The sequence below is a fragment of the Lactuca saligna genome, chromosome 2 (assembly GCF_052625555.1).
Source record: "Lactuca saligna cultivar CGN05327 chromosome 2, ASM5262555v1, whole genome shotgun sequence".
NCBI classification, from domain to species: Eukaryota; Viridiplantae; Streptophyta; class Magnoliopsida; order Asterales; family Asteraceae; genus Lactuca; species Lactuca saligna.
The window spans coordinates 166565873-166589566 of NC_136418.1; the positions used below are offsets into that span (position 1 = coordinate 166565873).

The window sequence follows — 23694 nt, forward strand, 5'->3', positions numbered from 1 at the left end:
TAAATAGAATAATGAGGTGACAATAATTTTGAGTCATAATACAAGTTAGAATTAAAGATCCTCTTAGGGGGAGGAGTCGTAGTGGGTTGGAGGAGAAGAGGGATAAGCGGGAGGAGAGTAAGTTAGAAAGAGAATGGTGTTTCGGTTTGAGGAACCCACTGGAGGTTGAAACCAAAGAAGAAATTTGGGGAAGACGGGTTGGAAGGAATTCGGTTTGGGAGAGTTCGATTCTGTTCACCTTGGGTCCAACGGCTTAAGCGGGAGGAGATAAACGATTCCGTCCTCCCTTAGTCAATAACCTTTTGTGTTTATGTTACATCCATACCAAATGTTTTTATAAAAAATATTGTCATGTTCACTCTATTTATGTTTTATCCACCAAATGCTATTTAAATATGGAAGGATTCCCAAATGTTTTTGTTTGGGAGAATCAACTAAAATTTGTATAAAATTTGGGAGAATCAACTTAAAATTGTAGTTTTATTTGTGTAAAAATATTTTTTTAAAGTATTTATAAGTTTTAAAAATGTATAAAATTACATAAAACATAAAAGCTTAAGTTATTTAAATTAATTTTGGAAGATAAGTTTTTGTTTAGAAATAAAAACTTTAAACTTGTAACGAGGAACAAAGATTTCTCCTTAATTTGAGTTTTTTCTTAAAATTTTTAATGCCGATAGTTTCTAAAAACTCGCTAACGAGCATAGCCATAAACCTTATGTGAATTCCATGGATTTTCTATGCAATGCAATCCCCAAATCAAGAACTACAACCTGGGAAACACATGCAAGCACTGCAAATGAAGTAATTTGGAATGAATACCAGGAGCATGTAATTTACTTAAGCCATCATACGTACCTAGCTAGCGGTAGCTAGAGTTTATAAATTGAAAAATTCATCGTTGTGCCGCACAGCAAGAAGTTAAGATCAGGCATTTCTACCTTACCTATAAATTCAAAAACGTATGCGTAAACAGTAAAAGCTGATTGATTTTTTCGATGGCATTAGATGATGGGTCCACAATTGTGTATATCTATTTATCCTTAATTGCAACAAGATCAATGCAATAAATTTCTTGCAAAGTTTTTCCGATATCATTCAATATCCTAGTGGATGGCTAAATTAAACCAAGACAAGGAGCATAAGGAAAATACTCAATTACACAAGCTTTAACCTTCGTAAGAAAACAAAGGAGGATAAGTTTCATAAGTACTATTTTTGTGTTCGTATTTTGTGTAGTGTTTCGAATTCAATGTTTTGTCTTTGATCAACAAGATCAATTCAAAGTTTCATATGTTCTTACTTTTTTAACATGTTTTAGTCAGATAAGATGTAGTAGTTAGTTCCAACATTGGCAGGTTGTACTGTTTTCGTGGTTTCATTTTCTTTGTTGTGTCAAAAATGGCGGTGGCCTGTATACAATTGAACTTGCTTTAATTAATAAAGTTTGTCTGCATTTGGGGCTCATTTTAGTTTTAGTTTAGGATTTGATAAGTTATCTAGTTTTCGGATTTCGTTTTAGTTAATTGTCGATGTGTCATATATTCATGAATGGTTCAGTAATTATATCATATATAAATCCTCTAAATTCATTAATAAACTTTTTATGCTTTCAGAGATGCATTACGAATTTGTTTCGTTGATTGACTTGGTCAAACTTGTTCCAATCATATATTTTTTTTGTTTTAATGTCCCAACAAAAACCTTGCGCAAGGTGAGGTCAGCAAAAAGTCTTCTGACCAGCCGCCATGTCCAAACAAAATGCATTAATCCATTCATGGACCCATGATGTCAAGACCCGACCCGTTCATGTAAGGTAATTTCTATATATAGTATACACCCACACAATTATCAAATAAATCAATTTCCAAAAATACTAATAAAACAATAACCTCTCTTTTATTGTCATATATCCAACATGAATCCTTTCTTTTACAACCATTCCTCGCCGGACTTCTCCCCGGAAATCTCATCCAGCTCGCCTGAGTACTCTTCCTCCAGTTCCCAATGTAATTATCAAACCACACATGATCAGTATCATCACTATCTTGATCTTCCCTTCAACGAAAATGACTCCCAAGAGATGCTTCTCTTCGGAGTTCTCGCCGACGCTGAACCTCCACATGATCCAACAAACCACATTCAAGTGGAAGAGTGTCTCGATCCGGAGAAGGAGTGTAGTTACAGAGGCGTGAGGAGGCGACCATGGGGGAAGTACGCGGCTGAGATACGTGACTCCACACGAAACGGGGTTAGGGTATGGCTGGGGACATTTGACACGGCGGAGGAGGCGGCTCTGGCGTACGACCAAGCGGCGTTTGCCCTCCGTGGTTCTGCAGCGGTCCTTAATTTCTCGGAAGAATTGGTTTATGAATCTTTAAGAAAGATGGGGTACAAATACGAGGAAGGTAGTTCGCCGGTATTGGCACTAAAGAAAACACACACCATGAAGAGGAAATCGACGATGATGAAGAAGAAGAAGGAAAAGGTTGAAAACGTCGTGGTTTTGGAGGACTTGGGTAGGGAATACCTTGAAGAGTTATTAGGTTTATCTGAGTGAGGTAGCCGTACGTCGTAGTTTCAGTTGGTAAAAATAAAAAGCATGCAAATTGGTCTGATTAAACTTTTTCTCTCTCCCACACCATAAACACATACTTCGATCATTGGAAAAAGATCATGAAGTAGTGATGGCTAAGGGGTGTGATGTAAATTTTGTAGGAGGAAGATGACAGAACCAGAACTTGTAAAAATTACAGAGTCGGATCCTAAATATATGGGAATATTTATATATTTTTAACTATAAATATTATATTGAGTATTTTTATTTTTATTTGTATTCTATAGATTTAAAAACTCTTTCTTTCGCCTTTTACGTTTTATACTTTATATCATTCTATAATTTGAAATACAGGTGGTTTATAAAGTTGTCAAGTGGAATGTTGAGATATTATCTTATTATATTGATAAAATTATCTTTCTGTGACTCTGACTTGTCATTATTTTATTTTATACTAATCAATAATTATTTTTTCTATTAGAAATGTCAACATCAGACGCAAATAAAATTGAAATTTAAACCAAAATCTAATTTCAAGTATAAACCAATATTGATCTGAAATTAAACCTAAACCCAAAAAGTCTTTTATAAACTTATGCTTAGCTTGATCAAAGCGTTCATATGTGATGTACGATTCGATCAGCAACCTGTATTAATTAAGTTAATATAAGCCACCTCCATTATTCCTTCAACTATCATCACCCTCTCCATTAGTCCTTCAACCTAGCTGTAATCACCTTCTCCAACATTATAGATTACAAAGTGTCGGTTGCTGTAGCAGAGACACGCTAATCATATTGGTGATCAGAGCAACAGCTTGAAAGGTGACCTGAATTAATTGTTTATGTTGAAGTTTCTTCTTCCTCTTTTTTCTGAACTTCATCCATCAATAATCTCTACACCAATACATTAACGCTCCGCCGACTGCCGCCAATATCACCGATACATAACTTTCTCTTTCACCATGCAGTTTGATCTCTTTATCATATATCTTGCTGCAGGTGCTCAATAAAGGCGATGCCATTATGAGATGATTTGGTATCGACCTAATTAGGTCCCACGCAATTAACACCGCGGGAGGTAGTTAATGAAAGCTCATGAAATCATGGAAACGGTTCAGGCCAGGTTCAGGAAGGGATCAAAAACCCTAAAGCTTTCATTGTTTTCATCCAACGTGTCAGAACTAACAAGGGTGATCAGGTCGATCGATTGGCAAACTTGATCTCTAAGGTTGGATTTTTTTCCCACTTAGACATGTAGAAGTATTGATCGGTTGCTCTAGGTCTTTCCACAAATCTTATTTGTTTATGAATTATATTTTAATTTTGTATATCTAAAACAAAAAGTAACTTTTTTATTTATAAATAAAGTATATATAATACTGATAAGGGATAATGACTTGAAAGGGTAACGAACTTTCGATTTTTGTCACATTTAGTCACTAAACTTTTTTTCGTTATCTATTTGTCATTGAACTATTGAAACTGTTCACATTTTACCCTTATGACCGGCCGTTACCGGTCATAAGGGTAAAATATGAACAGTTTCAATAGTTTAGTGGCAAATAGATAATGAAAAAAAGTTTAGTGACTAAATGTGAACAAAATTGAAAGTTCGTTTCCCTTTAAAAAGTTCAATGACTAAATGTGAACAAACTTCCTATTGTATTATGTTTTAGCAAAATTATTTATTTTTGTTTAATTGTAGCAACATTTGTTGATGAAGAAATGTATGAAATAAAAAAATAAAATGTAACATTCGGATTTCCAGGTATCATCATTTAAGTATTTTTCTTTTGAGTTAAGAAGAGAGACTCGATGAGTTGACGCCTCAACTCGTCGAGTAAGGTCGCGACTGATGACTCAGATTAATGAATGGACTCGACGAGTCGGTGAGGCGACTCGAGGAGTCCACGCTGTTGGCAGAAACCCTAAATCTTTGGGCTCGAGCCATATTTAAAGGCACTTATGACCTTCAATTGCGACTACCTTTCCCATAAGTGAGAACCCTAGCGAGCTTGAATGTGTAGAGTGAGAGGAAGAGATATCTTGAGCTTTTTGGTGTGATAGATCTGGACCCTTCTAGGTTCAGAGATTCGAGAATATGAAGCTTTAGTAGAGTAAACCTTGGGGTTCAAAGTTAGGAAGCATTTATGATATATATATAGTTACTTTCATCTTACACATAGATATGAAGTATTTTATATAAATTACGTGCTATGTGTGCATATTATTTGAATACTTGTTGTCTATGCTGGATGAACGATTTTATACATGTTTTAGAAGATTTAAACGGTATATTTATTTTATATCTACAAATATGTTGCGGATGAAACATGGATAGATGAAATAGTTGGTGTGTGATGAAATAAAATGATGGGAGACAGGTGATGATAGAAAGGTGGTGATAATTAGGTAAATAGAAGATGATGAATATGTGATGTAGGATGAAAGGAGATACCATAACCTTAACCAGCAATGTGGCGATGTAGTCATCTACCAGAGTATAGATGGCGACCACGGACTATTCTAGACAACCCAGTGGAAACACCAGTAGGCCCATAACCTGTATGTGATGAATTACGAGTTCAAGCGATGTTGTAACTACGTATTCATGTGACGATACTCTAACCCCTTACTATGAATTACGAGTTCAGACGATATTGTAACTACATATTCATGGGATGTCACAAATTTCGCATGTCAAACCAATGGTCATAATTCATATCAGTGAGGATGATTCATTTTTTTGTAAAACCAAAATCAGATTGGAAATTTTGATTTTTTATTTTGGAAAATGTCAAACCATTGGTTTTTTATTTCGGTTTTGGTTTTTTGTTTTTTTTAAATATATTTTCAGGGTTTTGTTTTTGTTTTGTTTTTGTTTTCTGTTTTTTTTATTTCATAGATTTCTTCATCAACAAATGTTGTTACAATTTAACAAAAATAAATAATTTTCTAAAACATAATACAAGAGGAGGTTTATTCACATTTATTCATTAAACTTTTTAGAAGGAAACGAACTTTCGATTTTGTTCATATTTAGTCACTAAACTTTTTTTCGTTATCTATTTGTCATTGAACTATTGAAACTGTTCACATTTTGCCGTTATGACCGGAAACAGCCGGTCATAAGGGTAAAATGTGAATAGTTTCAATAGTTCAATGGCAAATAGATAACCAAAAAAAGTTTAGTGACTAAATGTGATAAAAGTCGAAAGTTCGTTACCCTTTCAAGTCATTATCCCTACTGATAATATTAGAGGTCACACTCGTGTGGTTTATTAATAAAAGTTTCTTAGTTTTAGTGTAACATCTCAATTTCCGATATTTTTATTTTTCTTTTCTTGTTAACTGCATAAAGGGCTATTGGTATAAATACAAATAAATAAATAAATAAGTTTAATAACAATTAATGGTTAAAACATTTAAGATTGGTAATAAGTAATAATTAAGAAATGAACTTTTAGTGGTTTTGTAACCATTTTTTAAAGGAAGGATCGAAACTATGAATTCAGGAACTTATGGATGTATATGATTTGGTTTAAGGGGGGTTGTTTTGTTTTTATGGATTAAACTAGGGACTAACTGTAACATTCCGTTTTAAGAAGAATCATTAAAATAATAAACCCGGTAGCCCGAGAAGTAATATTATTATAGCCGAAAATCGAATAATAATTACTAGAGTGTTGCTTTCGGGAGGCCAAATGACATAATTTAGAGTTTCGGGGGTTAAAGTGTAATTTTGAGACTTATTTTGTAAAGATTTTTAGAAGACAATTGGGGGGGGGGGGGGGGGGGGTAGTCTCATTTGGATCTAATATGAAAGGATTTATGGAAGGAATGGCTAAATAGTAAATTCTGGACATAAGTTGAAAATGTTTTGTGGAGGGAGGGGCTGCATGGTAATTATTAGGACTTAATTTCGATAAATTTTGGTAGGCAAGGGTTAAATGGTAAATTTCGGATCCAATTTGTAAGGACTTTAGAGTGCTGGGGTTAAAAAGGTAAAATAGGGATTTATTTTGAAAGAAATGAGGGAGGGGGGGGGGGGACTAGACTTGTTATTATGGAAACTAGTTAAGGGGATCGGGGTATTTAAACCCGTTACCCCCGTCCCAACCCTAACCCTAAATGATAAGCAGCTGCCACCTTCCCTCCTCTTCCAGCCGCCTCTCTCGCCTCTTCGTCCTCCGGCGCCGCACCACCACCTCTGTTGAGGTCGTTAACCACCGGACACCACCGCCTAGCTCATTTCCAATCCGCTAACGCGTCACATTCCCTAGCTTTCGGCTAGAACAAGTCGACAATCGGCTCCAGGTGTGTCCGCTGCCGCCGTTACGCTCCATCAGTTGAAGACGAAGGCGCCGCTAGCCGGCAATTAACGCTGCTTCGGTCCACGGCGGCCTCCGCTCATCCTCGTCACTGTTCTCCCGGTGTTATTTCTCAGTCGCGACCGTTGATTTTGTATGGCTCAAGTATGTCGCTTCGGTCATCGTTTGCCACCTCGAGGGGTTGTTGTGTTCGTAGGTTTGGGCCTCTGTCGAGTAGGAGCCGTGAAGAACCACCATGGAAGCCGACCATGGTGGCTGTCACCGTAATCCACTGGTGTGCCGCCATTTGTGTTGTCGTTGTCGTCGCTGTCAGCCACCAGGTGGGTGGTAGGGACCGTTTCTCAAGCCTTAGTGTGGGTGTATGTACTGTTTGGTCGGAAAGCTAAGAAATGGCCACCACCACCGTGAGGTGGTGGTTGCCACCATCTACCAACGTCGGCCACTACCAGGTGGCTGTGTGTGTGTGTGTTTAGCTTAGCTTAGTGTATGTTTATTTTTGGATTATGCCTTGTAAACTGTAATTAGAAATTAGAATAGTGAAAAGAAACCATAACCACCACCGTGAGGTGGTGGCTGCCGCCTCCTACCGCCAACTGCCGTGTTGGGTGGTGGTGTGCTTGTTGTGTTTGATTCGTTGAGATGTTTGGACAAAAGGACTAAAACCCTAATGGGCCTAGTGAAACCCTAATAATCCTAATGAACCTTAACTGAACATAAGACTTAGCCACTGGGCCTATTGTGCTAAGATGGGGTTGGAAACCCTAATTAGGGTTTAGAAAACCCTAATGTTAGATTTATGGGCCTTGGACTTATCGGGACCCACTTTTGGGCCACTGGAATGGGAGTTGTGTGTAAAGCCCAATCACATCATATGAATTATTTAGAAGAGTGATGGACTTAATGAATTAAGTCCTTAATGGGTTAAGTGAGAAACACTTAACCCTAGTTGTCATTTTATGTGGAACCCTAATTTTGGGAATTTGATCGGAACCCGTACTTGAATCATTCACTAAACTTAATATATTAATTAATAATAATTTGAAATCGACCTAAAGCAATATTGGACTTGATGGATTAAGTCCTTAATGGGTTAAGTAGAAACACTTAACCTCAATCATCATTTCATGTAAGAAACCCTAATTTTTAATAGCCCTTGAGTTGGGCCTATCTATTGGGTTTTGGTTATTAGGGTTATTAATGAATCATCCAAGAACAAGCAAATAGACTAGAATAATTTAATGCGCTTTAGGGTAAGGCCCATATGATGGTTTGGGCCCAATTTGGAAAATTAGGCCGTAGATGGGCCATAGTTTGGGCCTTGATGATTATATGGTATTGGGCCATTGGAAATGCCAAATTTTTGGATTGGACTAAGTAGTTGGGCCTTTAATTATGACAATGTAAAGTTTTGGGCCCAATTTGGAAAATTGGGCCATATGTTGGGCTTTATCCTATACTTGACTTTTGGGCCTTTAGAGTGTGAGTTGGACCTTGGGCTTTGAACCCAATTATGAATTGGGTGTTGTTTGATGTTGGCAGTTCGAGAATCTATCAACCAGCAACTAGAGTTTCATCCGCGGGACTTTAGCAGTGCCATGTGTGTAACACCCATAAAATTCCAGCCAATTTAAAACTTTTTAAATCATTTGAAACCGTTCAATTATTACAATTTGTTATCAAAATAGATTATACATCAAAGTTCCCAGAAATCATAATCGTCAATCAAGGAAGTGTACGTTCACGCCTTCGCCTACCCGCGACCATCCGCTAAACCTGAAACAATAAACTGAAACTGTAAGCCCGAAAGCTTAGTGAGTTACCCCCATAATACCGACCTCATATAACAATAATCATAATCATACCATCTTGACAAATACAAAACAACATGCATAATGAGCCTTCAGCCTGACTGGACCGCTCCAGAGCCTTCGGCATGACTGGACCGCCTCGCAGGGCCTACAGCCTATCCGGACCGCAAACCGGGTATGTTGGCCTACAACACAAAGCGGGACCGCCTCAACCTAACCCCCAACCAAACAGGCATGTGCACATAAGTATCATATTCTAGCTCATATAATATAACAGTTAAACCGATCTAACAGATTACTAATCATAGCAACATCTCAATAACCGGGGTACAGACCTAACCAGTCACTAACATCGCATCATCCTACCTAGTACAATCATGTGCACATAGATATCATATATACTAGCATGTATATGTATAACAGTCAAACCGATCTAACAGATCACAAGCATAACGACAATTCTAACCAGGATACCGACCTAACCGGTCACTAACATAGCATCATCCTATATACCAGGATACCGACCTAAACTAGGTCACTAACATAATACCGTCATAATTTACCAGAACGCCGATCTAACAGATCAATAAGCATATCAAACAAATACAAGTAAACAATATGAGAAAAGGGCCGACCATGGTGCCTTACACCCTATTGATATAGTTAGGATAACTCACCTTGCAATGTCGAACTGAACCACAAAATCACGCTCCCGAAACACTGACCCAAACTCCAACACCTATAATCATCAGATCCAAATCATAAATACCCGCTTACCAATTATCCTCAACAGTCGAAACGGTCAACCCTTGGTCAAAGTCAAAGTCAACTATCAAGGTCAACAGTCCATATTGACCTCAACTCATCGAGTACCCTCAGCTACTCTCCAAGTTCCTTGCATTACTTGCCAACTCGCCGAGTCACCATGCCATTCACCGAGCCCAAGACAATCTTCATCGGATTAGCCAAGTTGTTCATCCAACTCGTCGAGTTCATGACCATCTTCATGTGACTCACCGAGTCTACCATGCAACTCACCGAGTCTACCATGCGAGTCGTCGAGTCCCTTCAGTCCTTCATCCATACAGATTCTTTTTAAGCCATGCTAAGGCTCCATACTACAGATCCAACATCCCAAGGCATGCTTATCACGTAAAGTTGCAAACTTTACGTGCATGCTAGGCTCTAATGACTCAAAATGCCAAAACCAAGCTTGAAATCAGGTTTTACACTTAAGGAGGGTTCATGCTTGCTAATGTTGATAGCTTTATGGACTTACAAATCAAAGAGAGTACCGATCTGAAGTTACAACTTCACATCTGAGCTCATACCCAAGAATAGCTTCATAACCAAGCCAAGAAGCCCTAACTTCATCCAAAGAGATCTAGAAAGGAAATGAGGCCAAGATCATGAATTGATATCTCAAATGAATCTAGTTGAGATAGACTTCAGACCCACAAACGTTCTTGCCTCCAACTTGTTTATCTTTAAGTTCCTTGCATTAAGGTCTTCTTTCCAATCTTGCAATTTACACTAATATGGATTAGACACACGAATTAGGGTTTCTGGACTCTCAAGAGGCTGCAAAGGAACTAAGGGAGGCTAATGATCCCTTAAACATGTGGCCCGACTCGATGAGTTGGTCACTTAAACACGTGGCCCAAACTCGTTGCTACTCAACGAGTCAGGCAACCAACTCGCCGAGTAGATCTTGAATTCATGAGAACTTATAACCATAAATTGGTATTCGAGAATCAAGGAGTTATAATGTGAGTTATCCTCACTATATCAAAAGGGTCCAAGGCACCAAGTCCGACCCTTTATGCTTTTATCCAGATTATGGCATGATTTGTTATTCGTTTACATCCTGGTAGTTAGGATGATGTTATGCTTATGTTAGTGACCTGGCTAGGTCAGTGTCCTGATTATAGAATGATGTTATTTTAGTGACCGGTTAGGTCTCTATTCCAGTCTTTGGGATGTTGCTATGATTAGTGATCTGTTAGGTTGATTTGATTATTATATGATATGAGCTAGCATATGATATTTATGTGCACATGTTTGTTTGATTGGATGTTGGGTTGAGGTGGTCCTGCTTTGTGCTGTAGGCCAACATACCCGGTGAGCGGTCTGGATAAGTTGTAGGCCTTGTAAGGCAACCCAGTCATGCCGAAGGCTCGGGAGAGTTCCAGATAGGCTGTAGGCCCTGCAAGGAGGTTCAGCCAGGCTGAAGGCTCATTATGCATGCTATTCTATATTTGTTATATGATATGGTTATATTTGTATGGCTTTGGTATTTTGGGGGTAGCTCACTAAGCTTTCGGGCTTACAGTTTTCGAGTTATTATTTCAGGCTCATCAGGGGATCGTGGCAAGGCAAAGGCGTGATCATACAGCTCCTCATGTTTTGTTTATGTTTCTGGGAAAACTTTGATATAAACTATTTTGAAAACAAACCTGTAATAACTATTAGTTTTAAATGTTTTGAAAAGTTTTAAATTGGCTTGAATTTTATGAGTGTTACACTAATTCTATAATTTCTATTTCAATCCCATATTTTGGACATGTTTAAGGCTACAATCGGTTCATTTGCTAGGCCTTAGTCTAACTCTTTAATGTTGGATACACCTAATAGCCCTAGAAAGCTCCTTGTATCGTGTCTAAGGTTTGTGTGTAAGTTTTGGTGGGTACGAGTTCAAAAAAGAACAACGAAGGGGAAGGTATGATAGGTGAAGCTATGATCAAGGGAGTGTATTCATTAAGAGGAGCATAGGTCGATCTAGAGGTGGTTGGTTTGTAGTTTGCGGTTCCAAAGTAATGGTTTCTTATCTCTCTTTATCCTCTTCCTTTTATTCGATCACTATCTTCAAATCACCATCATCTCCTACTGCCATGGCTGCCATCGAGGACCACCTGCCACCCTATTGTGGTACCAGTGGGTAGTGCTTGGTGGTTCATGTTATATGATTGCATGAGAAAAGCCTAACCCTAGTGATGTTTTCCTATAGCACTGCACTTTGGGATTTCATATGTAGACAACATACTTGGGTGGTGAATTGCAATACCAAGTGGTATTTATAGTTCAACACTATGTAGTTACTTTTAAGAATTTAATTCCCAGGTTATAAGTTGTTTTGGTTAGATCTTAATGGGTTAAGAGGCTAATTAACCCTAAAAAGCTAAAGTTGTGAATTTCTGGAAATACCCTAATCTATCCAGATTTTTGAAAGATCATATTTCAGTCATGGAAAAACCTTTTTTTGTCAAAATGTAACAGCCGGATTTTATCAGGTATCTTGTTTTTTTTATTATTTTGTTGTTTTGTGGGAGGGACTCGGCGAGTTGGAGCTCAGGACTCGCCGAGTAGGGACGCGGATTGGATGCAGGATATGGACTCGGTGAGTCCAGGATATGGATCCATCAAGTAGGGACTCGGCGAGTCCAGTATATCGTACGCGGATTGGATCCATCAAGTAGGGACTCGGCGAGTCCAGGATATGGACTCGGCGAGTCTGCGCTGTGTAATGAAACCCTAATTTCTCGGGTTTGAGACTTATTTAAGGGCCTTATGGCCGTCATTTGTGCTCACCCAACCCTTAGAGAGAGACCCTTGAGAGCTGGAACGTTTTGAGAGAGAAAGGAAGCCTTATTGACCTTGTGTGTGTGATCTAGCAAAGAAGGAGAAGAATCTAAGCAAGAGGAAGCAAAAGAGGTTGCTATTCAGTGGATTTGAAGCTTAGAGCATCGATCTAGAGGTATGAATTCGATCCATTTTCTGGTTTGTGGAGTATAGGGAGACCTAGGGTTTCTTTTGGACATTTATGGAATGAGTTGATGCCAAATAGCCCCCTTCTTGTGTTAAAACTCTGGATCTGGATCCATAGAGGTCCAGAGTGTCCCTTTACCCAAGCTTTTTGGGAATCAATGGAGGCTTTGGACTGGAATCCTCATGCCTTAGGTCAAAAACTCCATTATTGAGCTATAGGGGGTGTTATGAGCTCCAAGATAGGAGCTTTACGTGATGAATCAGTCGAGGGAGGCCAGATCTATAGTTTTTGGAAGCAGATCTGATCTTAGAAGCGAGTTGGAGTGGTTGCATGGCATGGACTCGCCGAGTCTGTTCATCCGACTCGACGAGTAGCTTGAAGATTGCCTTGGGACTGCTCAGCGAGTGGTCCAATCGAGTCATGGGTAGACTCAGTGAGTCAAGGTAAGTTGGAGAGGGATGACGAGTGGACTGAGTCAAGCTTGGACTCGCCGAGTTGTCCTTGAGACTCGGCGAGTTGAGTCGGGGTGGCCCCACGATTCATTCGGGAGAAACTCGTCGAGTAAAGGGGGAATACTCGACGTGTAGTAAGGGGATTTCAAAGGGTTGGTGAAAACGTCTAGACTCGCCGAGTCGGTATGGTACTCGCCGAGTCCGGTCAGAGTTGACCGTTGACCGTTGACCAGAGTTGACCTGTGATTGACTTCTTATGGATAGTCAACCTTAGAGATATAAAGTGTTAATTAGAAACATAATGTTATAGGAGGATTAGAGCTCGGAGGATCGAGCACGAGGGATTGCCAGGATTCGTAAGATACTGAGATAAGCGAGGTGAGTCTTCTCACTATACTATATTGCCTTGAGTAGGTAACCAGAGTTATGTGATAGAATGTTTGTATGCTATGTATGTTATGTGTTGTACTGCATTATTTCTATGTGATTTATGTAGTGCATGTTTATCAGAGCTAGAACCTGAGGGTTCACAGAGTTTGGGTGCACGGACCCACAGAGTTATAGCCTCGAGTGGCTAATGTGTGTTATGTGTGGTATTTTGGGGAACTCACTAAGCCTTGTGCTTACAGTGTTTGATGTTGTATTTCAGGTACTAGTGACGACCGCGGGAAGGCGCCGGCTTGATCCGTACACACACACTCGGAGTTTTTACATTATGATCTTGGGATTTGTATTAACTTATATTGGATAATTAATATGGTTGCTGATGAATATTAATCGAATTATGTTTCATAAGAAAATCGGAAAAAAAAATTGTTTGAAATTTACGGTGTTACACAAAATCAGTGCAAAACGTTTCTTTTGTGAGTTCTCTACACTTCATTAGTTTTTACTGATACCCAAAAATGCATCTAGCTATGGTAAAATGATAATTTACCCATACTGATCCGGAATGAACTGTTATGCGAGGCAATTTTGTAAAATTCACCATAAATCATAGAAAATTCCTATAAAGGTGTGAGAATACTACTTATAAAGCTAAGAACCTAATTTATCAACATGTAATACAATTTTGAAAGATATGGAGGTTAAGGTGGGAAAAACAGGTCCCAAACAGACCCTGATTTATATGTAGAAATTTGAAATTTTAGTATATTTGCTAAAGTAAGGCAATTTAGTAACTAAACTTAAACTCCGATTGTTATTATTAGGAAGTGGGAAGGGAAAACAAGTGTGAGTGGGTATCAGGTTGCTTGGGAGGTTGCGTTGCATTTGGAGGTGAGTTCCTCGATACACCGTGTTGTGTGATATTCTCTTAAGTACGTTAGCTCATGTGTGCTATGTGTGTACAGTTTATGCGGGTAGTACTAGGCTGGGTAGATTCTAGTGGTTTTTTCTCACGTATTGAGGATTATGCATGATAGGCTCGGCGTATGCAAATGGGGATCAGGTGAAGCCAATGTGTTCCAAAGGCTCGATGAACTAAGCAAGGGGGATCGGGCATGGCCAATATGTCTGAATGGGTTCGGTTATAAGGGATCGGGATTAGCCAATGTGTTCCAAGGGCTCGATGTTTTTAGCAAGGGGGATCGGGCCTAGCCAATGTGTCCTAATAGGAGTATGTCTATTACTGATTCGTCCTTTGACATGCATGTGTGGTTATATGTTTAATATCCTTTGTGTCTGTGTATAGGGTAAGGATTATATGATATGACACCGTGTATGTGTGGAATTCACTAAGCTTTATGCTCACCCCTTTTCCCTTAAAAAAGTATTTCATGTACACAAGATGGTTGGGCATGATTTTACTCACTAGCTCGAGGCAGGCTTTTGGAATTGATTATGTTTTCATAAGTTTTAGAATTAACTAATAATGTTTGGAAAGTGAATTCATCTTGGGGTTTGGTATTTCATTTGTTTTGAATATAATAAATTAAATGAACGATTTATGTTTTCTTAAAAAATTCAAACTTATTATAAAGTATGGGATGTTACAAGTTGTTTATACGGGTACTACTAGGCTAGGTAGAGCCTAATGGTTTTTCCTCATGCATTGAGGATTATGCATGATAGGCTAGGCGCATCCGAGTGGGGATCAGGCGTAGCCAATGTGTTCCAAAGGCTCGAAGAACTGAGCAAGGGGGATTAGGCACACTAATGTGTCCCATTGGGTTCAGTTATTAGGGATCGGGCTTAGCCAAAGTGTCCCAAGGGCTCAATGTACTGATCAAGGGGTATCAGGCTTAGCCAATGTGTCCTAGTAGGAGTATGCTTGTTACTAAATCGTTCTTTGACATGCATGCGTGGTTATGTGTTTGATATCGTTTGTATCTATTTATAGGGGTAAGGATTATATGATATGATACTATGTATGTGTGTAATTCACTATGTTTTGTGCTTAGCCTGTTTCCCTTAAAAAATACTATTTCAGGTACACAAGATGGTCAGGCATGATTGTACACACTAGCTTGAGGCGGGTTTTTGGAATTGATATTTAATTGGTTATGTTTTCATAAATTTTAGAATTATAACTAATAATATTTGTAAACTGAATTGATCTTGGGGTTTGGTATTTTGTTTATTTTGAATAAAATACATTAAATGAATGATTTATGTTATTTTAAAAAAGATCAAATTTATTGGAAATTCTGGGATGTTACAAGTTGGCATCCAGGCATAGTTTAATATAATCAGGCTCATTTTAGTATGGACTTTTTGTTATTGGGCCATGCTTGGGTACTTGGGCTTTGATGGGCCATCAAGAGTCAGTTATTATGGGCTAAGAATATGTTTGTGCTTAGGGTAAGGCCCATTAAGGGGATTGGGCCTAATGTAGCAAATTAGGCCATTAGTGGGCCACTAGTAGGCTTAGGAAGCTTACCTACTGTTGGGCCTTTTAATATTGCAGTTTGGGGCCATGGAAATGGACCAAGTTGGAATAGGGGTAAAATGGTCATCTTACCATAAGGAGGATTATTATTTTGAACTAAGTGATATTTCGGTATTGATAGATTTGGGAGTCGAGACATCAGCTGTTCAGGATTTTGGTGAGGCAGCGATTCGGGAGTTCGACTTTCAGTTCAGATTGGCAGTGCGATGTGAGTTATCCTCACTATATCAACAGGGTCTAAGGCACCATGGCTGGCCCTTTTTTAGATTGTATACTAGTACTTGCTTGATATGCTTATTGATATGTAACATATGCATCCTGGTAGTTAGGATTGTATTATGCTTATTGATCTGTTAGATCTGCATCCGGGTAGTTAGGATGGTATTATGCTTATTGATCTGTTAGATCTGCATCTTGGTAGTTAGGATGGTATTATGTTTAGTGATATATAGGATGATGTTATGTTAGTGAACGGTTAGGTCGGTATCCTGGTTATAAGATGTTGTTATGCTATTAATATGTTAGATCGGTTTGTTGTCTATAGACTGTTATGTTATTATCTATTATATGTGCACATGGTTGTTTGATTGGGGGTTGGGTTGAGGCGGTCCTGCTTTATGTTGAAGGCCAGCATACCCAGGGCAGACCAGATAGACTGCAGGCCTAGGAGGGCACATAATCAAGCCGAAGGCCCATCAAGTGGTCCGGATAGGCTGAAGATCTTGTGAGGCGGTCCAGACGTGCCGAAGGCTTGGAGAGCGGTCCAGATAGACTGAAGGCCTACGAGGAGGTCCAGTCAGGCTCAAGGCTCATTACGCATATTGTAGACTCAGAGAGTGGACTGGATGGACTCAAGGCCCGGTGTGGGCGGACCAGTCACATTTTAGACTCAAGATGCATGGCTGTTCTGTTCACTTATATGTTATATGTTATGGTTATATTGTTATGGCATTGGTATTTTGGGGGTAACTCACTAAGCCTTCGAGATTACAATTTTAGTTTATTTTTTCAGGTTCTGCGGATGACCACGGGAAGGCGAAGGCGTAACCGTACACTACCTCGATTGATGATTATGATTTCTGGGAACTTTGATGTTTAAATTATTTTGAAAACAAATTGTAATATCTGAATGGTTTTATATGATTTAAAAAGTTTTAAATTGGCTCGAATTTTATGGATGTTACATATACGGCTTTGGAAAAAGCATATGGCCAGAAGGAAAGTCGCATAGAGGCTTGGGTAAGCAAGGTAAGACCCGCTTCCACTATGTGTCTATGATTACATTCTAAGTAGCCATTGTGTTCAGGTGTATGAGGTAGAGTTGTGAGGTGAGAGATTCCATGGAGGACAAGATAGTCTTTAAGACTCATATACTCTCCACCATTGTCACTTTACAGGGATTGAATTTTAGGTTGAAAGTGATTTTCCATAATTATCTTAAACCTGATGAAAATTTCTTTAACTTTAGATTTTATATGCATAACATAAAACCATGTGTACTTAGTGAAGTAGTCAACAAAAATCACATAATATTTGAAACCATCAGGTGAGGCAACTAGTGGCATATAAACATCACAAAAAATAATTTATAATGGATAAGTAGATATGATTGATGAAATAGAGAATGGAAATTTATGACTTTTATTGCATAAGCACACATTGCAAGTGAATTGTTGAGTCGATGTAGTTCACAAATCAAGATTGTAATGATAAATAATGTGCTTTGGAATGGGGAATGCTGGATGTACTAATCTTTTATGCCTATAGGAATGTGTCGTTTTACTGGTATAGAAAGCGATGACATGTTGTGGATTTGGATTTTGTGCAGGCCATTCATACACTTCATCTTTAGTTCCCCCTTCATTAGTATTTCTCTGGTCTGCAAATCCTTAACATAAAAGTTAGAGGATAAGAACTCAACAGAAGTGTTATTGGTTATGAAAAATTTAGAACTTGAAATAAGGTTCTTTTGCATATCTGGCACACATAAGACATTATCAAGTTTTAAAATAGATTGGGAGTTTGGCAGAGAAACTGAACCCGTGTGAGTTTATAGGAGACCAGTACCATCATCAATCATGACATCATCAATTCCTATATACGATTGATGTAGAGATAGATTGGTAAGATCTGTGGTGATGTGATGGGAGGCACTAGTGTCAAGTAGTCAGGTTGATTGGAAGCGCTGTTGTTGGAAGCAAATCAAGCTTGAGGCTGCCATGTGTTTGATGATCCAACATTGCATTGTAGAGTTTAATTTCCTGAAGAAATGGTAATGATTTGATAGGACTGACATCTCTTGGCTGTATGACCTTGAATACAGCATATTTGATAGTAGCCTAAGTGGATCCTGGAAGATGGTCGAGTACTACGAGATGTGGGGTTGTTGAAGTTGTTGGTTCGTCCATGATGGTTGTTCTTGCCTGGGCAAATTTGTTGATAAGATGATGGACGCTAATTGTTTGTAGACTGAGGGGAATGCCCTATATTGGGAGGATGTCATGGTGAGTTTGTCTTTTGAGTGTGATTGATGGTAACAGGAAGGTTGCTACCATGTAAGGAGGTAGGGGTGGTTTCAAATGTGAATAATTTTTCATGTAATTCTTCAAAGGTAATCAAGTTCTCTCTGTCTTGAACAGCTCTGAAAAGTTCCTTGTATTAGTCTCCTAGGTCATCGAGTATTTTTTTCAGTGAAGTCCTATTCATCCATTGGTGAACCAAGTATAGCAAGCTCATCAGCTTGAGCTTTTATAGAATGGAGAAACTCAGTAATGCTTAGGATGCCTTTATTGGGATGTTTGAGTTTGTTTTTGATTTTCTTGATTCTACCTTGGAAGGTCTGGCGTATGTATTGGCAAGAGTGCTCCAGGATTCTTGAGATGTCATTGTAGTAGCCACGAAGGGGATGATTTCAGGGTTAGGCACAATTGATCTTGTCGGAGCCAGATATGGTATGCAGGGTTAGGCACAATACTTTCATTTTGATTGATTGTCTTTGTAGGGCATGCCTTTGTGCCATCAGTGTATCCAACGAGATCATAACCAATGAAGAGGGTTTCAAATTGTAGTTTCCACGAGATGTAATTGTTGGAAGACAATTTCAATGGGGCTTGTGTTGAGACGTTGATTGTAATTAGATGATTTTGATTTGTGTTGAGTGTCACAGTGTTGATGGGGTTGTTGACCGAGGGTACAGGACCAGTAGGAGTGCTCATTGTGTTAAAAAAGAAAATAAATTAGGGTTTATAAGAGAGAATTTGAAACATCCCAAAAATACAATCGAAAAATGTTCATTTTAAATCATTAATAAAGCCAGAAAAATCATTCATCATAAAAAAACCATAAATGGTGTATTACAAAATATCCTAACATCTGTCAAAACATATATCAGAGTATAACATCCCATGCTAATCAAATGGTGTGTGCACTGTAATCATCTTGAGCTCTTCCCCTTGCTACCGGAAGCACCTAACACCAAAAATAAAAACTATAAGCACGAAGCGAGTCTCCACAAACTAGCACATACCATACACATAAATACATAATAACATAATAACATACATTAGGCTTGCTTGCTACATCGGGCCCTTTCCGGCATCGGACCGAAATCCAGCATCGAGTCCCACCCGATATCGGACCGAAGTCTGTTATACATATAACATATCAACAATCATATAACATAAACATATAAACATTCCTCGAGCTTGTTTCAGCATCGGACCGAATCCCAAAATATATAAACATAACATATAATTATTTCATGCGCTTGCCCCGGCATCGGACCGAAGCTCGGAACATATAAACATAACATATAAGCATTCCTCGGGTTGCCCTGACATCGGACTGAAGCCTGGAACATATAAGCATTCCTTGGGATTGCCCCGAAATTAGACTAAAGCCCGGAACATATAAACAAGCACACGCAAGAATCACAAAGACATCAAGCACACAAACATTCCTTGGGCTTTCCCCGACATCGGGTCGAAGTCTGGAAATATATAACCTACATCAGGCTAAACTCGACATTAGAACTAAGCCTGGAACATACTAGCATACATATACGAGCTGACATTATCGCCTTCGACCCATTCATACAGGTTTTGTTTTAATGATGACAGCTTGGGGATTCGTCAGATAGTAGCCCGAGATTTATTCGCAGCATAACCATAAATCCATACTTGGGGTAAAAGGACCATTTTACCCCTATCCTAGCATAGGTCAAAACAAGGCCCAAATTCACACCATGAAGGCCCAAAAGCCAAATAAAAACCAAGGCCTAGTTATGGCCTAATTTTCCAAATTGGGCCCAAACCCCTCACATGGGCCTTACTCTAAAGCCCATCTAAATTCCCTAGTCCAATTACTTGCTAATAGTTTCCCCATCAAGAGTCCAAACATCTAGGCCCAACTCAAAACCTAACATAATTAGGGTTTTCACATGAAATGTCGATTAGGGTTAATTAGAAACACTTACCCCATGAAGGACTTAATGCATTAAGTCCATCAATCTACTAGGTCAATCACACAATGTGGTCATGCTTAATTCATAATTCCAATCCAAGCGTCCATAATGCGGGTCCTGACAAGTCCAATTTAAAATCTCCAAGATTAGTGTTTTTATACCCTAATTTGGGTTTCCAACCCAAAACATGCCAATTAGGCCCAAAAGATAAGTCTTTAGATCAATTAAGGTTTCATTAGGTCGGGCACCACCCACTACCACCTCGAGTACTGGTGGTGAACGGCGGCCCACAACGGCATCCACCACCTCGTGGTGGTGGTTATGATTCTAGTCCAAATCATGTCCAATCAACCCAAAAGCAATCCAATCACACACAATGTCTACCGCCATTCAACACGGCGGCTGATGGCGGAAGCCACCACCTCACGATGGTGGTGGTGGGTGTTCTAGCCAAAAAATTACATATACAATTTCACAAGTACACTCTCACACGTACATACACATATATGCAGCCACCCTCACGGTGACTAGTAACTGCAGAAAATGGTGGCAACGACCACCAAGAGTTGGTGGCAGTGGGTTTCTAACCAAAACACACAAGCCTACGCATTTAACCCGTTGTTGCAACACGCACACACATAAACGACATAAGACCAAAGCTCCCAACCACCAACTAGGAAGACTTACTTGGGCTCGGCTGATTGCACGCATCACACACATTGTTGTTTTCAAAGTTCTTTTATCTTTTCAAATTCTTTTCAAGCTTCTTTTTATAAAAGAGTTTTATTTTATTTTTTTTAAATTTTCATACCAAGTCCTTAGTTTGAGTCCAGACACACCCGGGAGTGTGCCCGAATCCCTCAAACCAAGGCTCTGATACCAACTTGTAACATTCCAAAAATATAGGCCAAAATTTTATTTTTTAAATACGTTATTATAAAACCATAAGTATAATAAAACATCCATAATATCATGTCATGTCAAAACCAAAGTAGAAATAATCAAAACATGTTATCATAAAACAATATCAGAGTGTAATCCCAATGATCTCATGTGCGGAAAAACCATTGTGTGATGCGTTGCGACTGAGCCGGCTCCTTTCCTTTGAAAACAGAGTACCTGAATCCAAACCTGAAAACCGTAAGCACGAAGCTTAGTGAGTTCCCCCATCATACCACACATACAATAAAACATACTGTCAGGCATACCGAGGTGCCCGACCTACCCAATGCCAGGCATACCAGGGTGCCCGACCTACCCCGCTGAGCATATCAGGGTGCTCAACCTACCCCATGCCAGGCATACCAGGGGGCCCGACCTACCCCGCTGAGCATACCGAGGTGCTCAACCTACCCCTGTCAGACATACAGGGGTGTCCGACCTACCCCCTTGGTCCTAATAACCAAACTTGGGGAGTATTCCCCTCTTACTACTAGTACCACATAAAGCATACCAAACTAGCACATAAACATTTCAGGTAGCAGCATACCTAGATGAATATCACAAAGACAGTCATCTAACATACAACTCCTATTGGTGGGCCGACATTGTGGCCTTAGACCCACCGCTACTGGAAGGTAACTCACCTCATATTGTTGACGTTTTGTAGACACAATCCCTACTGCTAGATGATAGGTTCCCGAATCTGCTGCTTGCAACGGACTCAACCACCCACCTAGTGGTGTACGGTAGCGGCAGGGACACAGCAAGGCGGTAGCGGCTGCTATTGTTGTGAATTTCCTTCGGTTTCCACGAGGTTCTGGTCGTTCGCAGCTCGCTCTTCGTCTTTCACAACTTGGACTCCGGTCTCGGCGACCTTCTCTTCCATCCTCAACGTCTCCAGCAACTGCGGGAAATGAAATAGTGGCGCTCACCGACAAGGTAGTAAGCGGAACCGGTGGTTCACAACGGTGTCACGGAGGCGGCGCCAGAAGTGGTTAACACAATGGTGGCGGCTAAAGTTTCAAGGGTGATGGCGGCTGTAACACTTGAGGTTAGGGTTACTTGCATCTCAACGGGGGGAAGGAGTGACGGGTTTTAAGTCCAATGCTCCTTTCAAACTTATAGCCCCTTTTTCCACTTTTGATTCCTCCTCCATAAAGATTTTTCAAAACAATTCCAATATTTACCAAATAACCCTTATCTTAAATCATTCCTTACAATTCAAGTCCTAATAGTTACCATGCAGCCCCCGTCTTCATTAATATTGTGACAATTAGCTCTTCGAGACCATCCTTTCATATATTATTATTTGTTTTAGGCCTACGAGTCATTCATTAATTTATTTATATATTTAATAAATAAACAGGTTGTTACAACTCTACACCACTTAAATTAGATTTCATCCTCGAAATCATTCCTTACTAATCCTTACATACCAAACCACTCTAGTAACATAGTCATCAACCCGGGCACGCCCTAGCCTTCCCGAGGTAGCCATGACCAATCTTTGTAAAGCTCTAAAATCCGCAGGCAAACTAATTCTTCACAACAAGATCACATCTACTCATCTGAATTCTACTGTCTCGAGATGGCCTGGATCCCTGACAAACCACTCTTGCTGAATCATTATTGCCGAATCCAGTCCACTTGTCTCTTAGTTGCCTACTCATCTCCTGATAACTCAGGTCTCCCACTAGAAAAATAGAATCACAGATCCACTTATACCTATGATCCACTTATACTTGTAAGTGACTTACCACTTCCCAATTAACCAGCTATTACGTCTGTATTTGCAACCTAAAATGCAAATACTAATGCTGCCCAAACGCTAAAACTGTCTGAACTCTGAACTGCTAGAAGCAGTATGTTGCCACACGGCTGCTTTCCAGAATCTACCGATACCTGCTTGGTCTCGATTCATTCACGAATCTTCTGAAATACCGGGTTTCGGCCCAACTGCGGAGCCAAAGGACTCCCACTTAGTCGCCTTACACTACTTTTGAACGAAATCCGTCTCAGGAACTAGTTGCAACTAGTAATCATGCCACTGTAACTCTAAAAACTTTATGATCTAACCGATCGGTTCCATGCGTCAAATCTTGACGTCACCAAACCCAAGGCTAAAAGTGATGGCTCCATGACCAATGGTAGCCTTATATCATACACGAACCTGAGCAATCCTTTTCTTCTCTGATCTCATAACTGTAGTGACATTCCAACTGTCGTCTCGCTGGTTCAACCATATCTAATCCAATTGGGTAATCCCGAAATCCAATCCGCGGATTTCCATATCCTTAATGATGCACACGAACTGCGGGGTACTACTGTTCCTTCTGCGTCCTAAAAACGCACTCGTGCTATCTACCAACCTAGTGAATGCAATGGCTACACCCGCAGACTTACAACACTCTAACACTATCTGGCGGCTAGTGAATGCTACGGCTACACCTGCAGACTTACAACACTCTAATACTATTTGGCTGC

At 39.6% G+C, this 23694-nt stretch overlaps 1 long non-coding RNA gene and 1 pseudogene across 1 annotated transcript; both read left to right on the forward strand.

The window, feature by feature from the left end:
- Positions 1 to 1874: 1874 nt before the first annotated feature.
- Positions 1875 to 2830, forward strand: LOC145032627 (ethylene-responsive transcription factor 1B pseudogene; annotated as a pseudogene).
- A 293-nt stretch (positions 2831 to 3123) lies between these two features.
- Positions 3124 to 13695, forward strand: LOC145032631 (uncharacterized). Its single transcript, XR_013677177.1, has 3 exons — positions 3124 to 3381; positions 3559 to 3787; positions 13566 to 13695. It is a non-coding gene; the product is annotated as an uncharacterized LOC145032631 (long non-coding RNA).
- Positions 13696 to 23694: the final 9999 nt, after the last annotated feature.